Genomic DNA, 7,282 nt, shown 5'->3' with positions numbered 1-7,282 from the left:
AGACCACAACGTGATATGCCAATTGCTATTTACCCTTCATAAGGACCCTTTTCATCGAATCCGTTCTGACTAAAGTGGGAGAGACTGGCACCCGCTAGCCACCTTATGCACCAAGTGCATGTCAATCGGTGGAACCTGTCTCACGTAAGAGTACGTGTAAGGTCGGTCCGGGCCGCTTCATCCCACAATACCGTCGAAACAAGATTGGACTAGTAACGTTAAGCATATTGAACAACATCAACGCCCACAACTACTTTGTGTTCTACTCGTGCAAAGAATCTACGCAATAGACCTAGCTCATGATGCCACTGTTGGGGAACGTAGCAGAAATTCTAAATTTTCCTACGTGTCACCAAGATCTATCTATGGAGAAACCAGCTACGAGTAGAAGGAGAGTGCATCTACATACCCTTGTAGATTGCTAAGCGGAAGCGTTCAAGTGAACGGGGTTGATGGAGTCGTACTCGTCGTGATTCAGATCACCGATGATCCTAGTGCCGAACGGACGGCACCTCCGCATTCAACACACGTACAGCTCGACGATGTCTCCCACGCCTTGATCCAGCAAGGAGAGAGGGAGAGGTTGAGGAAGACTCCATCCAGCAGCAGCACAACGGCGTGGTGGTGATGGAGGAGCGTGGCAATCCTGCAGGGCTTCGCCAAGCACCTACGGGAGAGGAGGAGGTGTCACGGGAGGGAGGGAGGCGCCAAGGGCTCAGGTGTGGATGCCCTCCCTCCCCTCCACTATATATAGGGGCAGGGGAGAGGGGGGAGGCGCAGCCTTGCCCCTTCCTCCAAGGAAAGGGTGCGGCTAAGAGGGGGGGAGGAGTCCATCCTCCCCAAGGCACCTCGGAGGTGCCTTCCCCCTTTAGGACTCTCCCCTTTTTCCTATATCTTGGCGCATGGGCCTCTAGGGGCTGGTGCCCTTGGCCCATGTAGGCCAAGGCGCACCCCCTACAGCCCATGTGGCCCCCCGGGGCAGGTGGCCCCACCCGGTGGGCCCCCGGGACCCTTCCGGTGGTCCCGGTACAATACCGATGACCCCGAAACTTGTCCCGATGGCCGAAATAGGACTTCCTATATATAAATCTTTACCTCCGGACCATTCCGGAACTCCTCGTGACGTCCGGGATCTCATCCGGGACTCTGAACAACATTCGGTAACCACATACAAGCTTCCTTTATAACCCTAGCGTCATCAAACCTTAAGTGTGTAGACCCTACGGGTTCGGGAGACATGCAGACATGACCGAGACGTTCTCCGGTCAATAACCAACAGCGGGATCTGGATACCCATGTTGGCTCCCACATGTTCCACGATGATCTCATCGGATGAACCACGATGTCAAGGACTCAATCGATCCCGTATACAATTCCCTTTGTCTAGCGGTATTTTACTTGCCCGAGATTCGATCGTCGGTATACCGATACCTTGTTCAATCTCGTTACCGGCAAGTTACTTTACTCGTTCCGTAACACATCATCCCGTGATCAACTCCTTGGTCACATTGCGCATATGATGATGTCCTACCGAGTGGGCCCAGAGATACCTCTCCGTTTACACGGAGTGACAAATCCCAGTCTCGATCCGCATAAAACAATAGATACTTTCGGAGATACCTGTAGTGCACCTTTATAGTCACCCAGTTACGTTGTGACGTTTGATACACCCAAAGCACTCCTACGGTATCCAGGAGTTACACGCTCTCATGGTCAAAGGAAGAGATACTTGACATTGGCAAAGCTCTAGCAAACGAACTACACGATCCTTGTGCTATGCTTAGGATTGGGTCTTGTCCATCACATGATTCTCCTAATGATGTGATCCCGTTATCAACGACATCCAATGTCCATAGCCAGGAAACCATGACTATCTGTTGATCACAACGAGCTAGTCAACTAGAGGCTCACTAGGGACATATTGTGGTCTATGTATTCACACGTGTATTACGATTTCCGTATAATACAGTTATAGCATGAATAAAAGACAATTATCATGAACAAGGAAATATAATAATAATACTTTTATTATTGCCTCTAGGGCATATTTCCAACAGTTGTCACGTTTGCCGAAGGTGACAGGGAGACGAACCTACCCGATCGGGTGCGTGGAGCCGTTAGTCACTCCTGAGAAGGGCTTGGTAGGCTGAAGATGGTGATATGGCACTTGGAGCATGTTCAACGTCTGGATAGAGAGAACATTGAGCCCCGCGCCACCGTCGAGGAGCCTCTTGGTGAAGAGCATGTTGCTGATGATGGGCGAGCAGAGCATTGGGAGCGCGCCAGCTGTGGCCGCAAACTTGAGTTGGTCGGAGGATTCAAAGGTGATGGCGTACATGGACCACCTAAGCGGGCACGTCACCTCGAGCTTGGGAAGGGCTGCGTTCAACTGCTTGAAGATGCGATGAGAGGTTGGGACCTGGGAGCCGCCCAGGATACAGGCGATGGCATGAGGCTCTTGGAAGGTCCCAGCCCCCTCGTCCTGATGGTGGTCTTTGTTCTTGGTGGCGACAGCGAAGGAAGGCCCGCATTACCCTGGGCCTGATCCTCGCGAGGTTGATCCTCCAGGCGCCCTTGCGAGGCTGGCCCTGCCAGCGGTCCTCCCGAGGCTGGTCGTGCCACTCCTGACAATGGTCGTGGCCGTCCCAGTGTCCTCCACCTCGGCCTCCTCCACGACCGTAGCCTCGATCATTGCCCTCGGGGCGATGACCGAGGCACCCTTCGCGGATGGCCTTGAGCTCTTGGTAGTCGTTGGAGTTGTGGTTGTGCACGTTGTGGAAAACGCAGAACGAGCGACAGCCCTTGGATGACTCTTGGTGATCGCAGCGATGCTTCATCTCTGGCTCGACCGCGGGCATGGCCGGTCCCTTGCGCTTCACGTCCTTGGCCTTGGCCTTCTTATCTTCTAGGTCTGCATTGGGGAGCTCGAGGAGGGAGAGGCGTCGCTCCTCAGCTCTCACGCACTTGGTTGTCATGTTGAACATCTCCAGGGCCGTGAATAGGCCTTCATGTATGCCGAGCTCTTCCTTCATCTTGACGTCACGGACGCTGTCGGTGAACGCCAAGATGATGGCTTCGTCTGACACCTTGGGAATCTTGAGGTGTACGCCGTTGAAGTGCTGGATGTACTTATGCAGGGTCTCTCATGGTTGCTACTTGACGCGTCACAGCTCACCTACGGCCAGCGGGCAGTCACGAGTGCCCTGGAAGTTGGCGATGAAACGTTCCCTCATCTCGTCCCAGGAGGAGATCGATCCCACGGGCAGTTTCACGACCCAGGAGCATGCGCCATCCTTGAGGGCCATGGGGAACCAGTTCGCCATGACCTTCTCATCGCCGCTGGCCCCCTTGATGCTCAACTCGTAGAGCTGCAGGAACTCGGCAGGGTCGGCAGTGCCTTCGTAGCGTGGAGGCATCTCGGGCTTGAACTTCCCTGGCCGGACGATGCTACGCAGCTCCGGAGTGAACACACGGCACCCCGTTGTGGTCAGGAGAGCCCGCCATGGAGGTGGAGCCTGGTCTAGGCATTCGCACACCGCCACCATAGGAGGCACGCGGTCTTCACGTGGCGTCGGGAGCGTGCTTCTTCTTCTTGTGGCTGCTGGACCACCTGGCTGCTTGCTTCATCACGCGCGGGCGCCTGACATTGCGGATCACGCCGAGGTGCCACCCGCCTTGGCTCGAGATGGAGTCTTGCCTTGGAGGTGGAGGAGGAGCCCCGTGTGCTACGTCTCCTGCAGCAGGGGCGGTTGAGGCAGCGAGAGAGTTGGTGCAGCTGAATCCCTAGTGGCGCTGATGAGCTCGGCGATGCGGTCGAGCCAGTCTTCGTAGAGGTCGTCGACCGGGCGGTAGAGCAGGAGCTCACACGCCATGAGAAGAGCGGCCTACGCGTTCGCTGGGCCACGACGAGCATGAGAGGATGAAGCAGCTGGAGTCAGCGACAGAGTGGCGGTGCGCCTGTCGCGGCGCTACGTCTCGAGCTTGCGTTGGTTTTCCCAGAAGAGGAGAGGATGATGCAGCACAGTAGCGTAAGTATTTCCCTCAGTTTTTGAGAACCAAGGTATCAATCCAGTAGGAGGTCACGTGCAAGTCCCTCGCACCTGCACAAAACGATAGCTACTCGCAACCAACGCGATTAAGGGTTGTCAATCCCTTCACGGTCACTTACGAGAGTGAGATCTGATATAGATAATATTTTTGGTATTTTTGGTATAAAGATGCAAAGTAAAAAGTAAAGGCAAAGCAAGTAAATGTCGGTGTTCTGGGAACGGGGGTCCCCAGACTTGCCTGCCTACGGCCTACCGCGTGGCTCAAAGGGGGCCCCAGCACGGCCCATCTTCATCAACACAAGCTCAAGTCCCTCGCGAGGGGCCAAGCCTTGCGGGGTGGACGACAAGGAGCTTCCTCAGGCACGGCCTCGTTAGGCTAGCTCACGAGGAGGCGGAGAGTTCAAGGCGGGGTACCTCGCGAGGTGCCCATGACGCAAGCCATGACGACCAAGGGCGCCGGACGGGCGCCAGCCGCGCAGTGTCCTTCTTTCCTCTTTGGTGCAAGGGGAGCAAGCGCAGGCGAGAGCATCAAGAAAAGGCATCCATTTCGGTGCAACAAGACCAAGACCAGTCCAACGGCAGGATGGAGGTCACCGTGGAGCCCAAGTCGGCGTCACCACCAGAGCCTTTGACAGGCGAGGACCAACTTTAGTCAGGATAAGTGTACTAGATGTTCCCCTTCAAATTGGCCAATTGTTGGCGCCCTTCCCGCTCAATATTTGGGAAGAGGCTCAGGGCCTTCACCTATAAATAGGACTAGCCACTCACAGGGTAGAGACATCTGGATAGGAAGCTGGAGATAAGATAGGCATCTAGAATCAACCCTTCCAAAGGGACAGCACCACCACAAGAACAGACCCTCGTGAGGCCGTTCTTCCTTGTATTGTTCATCATCAGCCCAAGAGGCAATCCACCACCCCACACACTGGAGTAGGGTATTACACCACAATGGTGGCCTGAACCAGTATAAACCCTGTGTCCCTTGTGTTGTTCTTCTCGTAGTTTAGATCTTAGCGATTCGGCGAGGAACAGGAAGGTAGAAGGCGGAACCTCCGCGCGCACCCCAGTGTTCGAACCTCAAGGGTATGCCGGAACCCTAAATCCGACATTTGGCGCACAAGGTAGGGGTGCTCCGGAATTCGTCTTCCGTCGCCCTGTTCTTCTCCGACCGTCGCGGCTATGTCTGACGGACGCCGGGTTCGCGCCGAGCGCCGAGCCGCCCTTGCTTCCCGCGTCGCCCAGACGGCTCCCATCGGCGGGCGCCCTCGTCGTTCCCCGTCTCCTGCCGTCAACCCTGCCACCGGTCCGGCGGGGAACAAGCAGCCAGCATCGTCCCAGCACCCGTCCATGAGGCGAGACGGCCGCACCGCGACGCCCTCGCTCACCCCCGCTGGTTCTTCACCTCGCGCGCCCCGCGCGGCCATGGAGGCCCGAGCTGCGCTCATCGCGGCAAACGAGCTCCTGCGCTACCGCCCAGTCGACGACGTCTACGTAGAATGGCTCGACCGAGTCGCCGAACTCGTCCGCGCCACTAGGGGCTCCCCCGCGCCATCTTTCTCGTTGCACCGCGCCCCGCCATGCGCGGGCAATGAAGCTCCTGGGGCGCCTCAGCCGCCTCTCCCTCAAGAAGGTGCCCTGGCTCCAAGGCGCGCGGCCCCTGGGCGGAACCCGCCCCGTCAGGAACCAGCGCGGCAGGAGCAGAGCTGCCAAGAGGTCCCTCGCCCTCAAGAAGCTGCCCGAGCGCTCCCTGCTACGGCTCGTCACGACCACGCTCCTGCTCCAGCACGTCAAGACCCCGCGCTGCACCCAGCTGCGGCGCACGGGGACCCGCAAGACCGAGCCCTTCGTCCTCCAAGGCCTCCTGTGGCCACAGCGGCCTGCCGCTCCTTCACCACCGAGCTACGCACCGTCGCGTGGCCCGGCAAGTTCAAGCCAGACCTGCCTCCTCGCTATGACGGCATGGCAGACCCTGCAGAGTTCCTCCAGCTCTATGAGCTGGGCATCGAGGCTGCCAACAGAGACAAGAAGGTCATGGCGAACTGGTTTCCCATGGCTCTCAAGGACGGGGCCCGCACCTGGCTTCTGAACCTAGCCCCAGGCATGATCTCCTCCTGGGACGAGATGCGCACCCGCTTGATCGCCAACTTCCAGGGTACTCGCGACCGGCCACCCGCCATGAGCGACATGTGTCGCATCAAGCAACAACCGGGGGAAACCTTGCAGAAGTACATCCAGCGCTTCAACAACACGCGCCTCAAGATTCCCAAGGTGACCGAGGAGGCCATCATCTCAGCCTTCTCTGACGGCGTGCGTGACGTCAAAATGAAGGAGGAGCTCGCAATGCATGAAGATTTGTGCACTTCCTTGGAGCTGTTCAACCTGGCGACCAAGTGCGCCAGGGCTGAGGAAGGGCGTCTCTCCCTCCTCGAATTGCCTGCCGTAGACCCTGAAGAGAAGAAGCCCAAGGCCAAGGACGTGAAGCGCAAGGGGGCTGACGTGCTCGTGGCAGAACCAGACACCAAGCGGGGCAGAGATCAGCCCGAATCCTCCAAGGGCAGTCGGTACTGCGTGTACCATGACCTCCACACCCACAACACCAATGAATGCCAAGAGCTCAGGGCCGTGCGTGAAGGACGGACTGGCCGGCGTCCCGACCGCAACGACCAGGGCTATGGACGACGAGGAGGAAGGAACACAGGATGCTGTGAAGACCGTGGCCCACGTCAAGGGTGGCGCGACCAACCTCGCAAGGATCGCTGGCAGGACCCGCCTCGCGAGGGAGGCTGGAGGGATCAACCTCGTGAGGATCGCCCGCAAGGTAACACAGGCCTCCCTCCGCTACCGCCGCAGCCAAGGAGAAATGAGGATCGTCATCAGGACGAAGGGGCTGGGGGCTTCCAGGGACCACGCGCGATCGCCTGCATCCTAGGTGGAGCTCAAGCCCCAGCCTCTCAGCGCGTCTTCAAGCAGTTCGCCCGCGAAGTGAATGCAGTCCGCCCCAAGCTCGAGGCCACGCGCCCTCTCAGGTGGTCGGCGTGCGCCATCACGTTCAGCTCAGCGGATCAGCTCAAGTGCGCGGCCACTGCCGGAGTCCTCCCGATGCTTTGTTCCCCAATCATCAGCAACGTGCTAGTCACCAAGCCCTCATCGATGGCGGGGCAGGGCTCAACGTCCTGTCCGTGGAAACATTCAACAATCTCCAAGTACCATACAGTCAGCTTCAGCCCACCAAG

This window comes from Triticum dicoccoides, chromosome 3B, assembly GCF_002162155.2.
Source record: "Triticum dicoccoides isolate Atlit2015 ecotype Zavitan chromosome 3B, WEW_v2.0, whole genome shotgun sequence".
NCBI classification, from domain to species: Eukaryota; Viridiplantae; Streptophyta; class Magnoliopsida; order Poales; family Poaceae; genus Triticum; species Triticum dicoccoides.
This window is presented reverse-complemented; position numbering follows the sequence as displayed.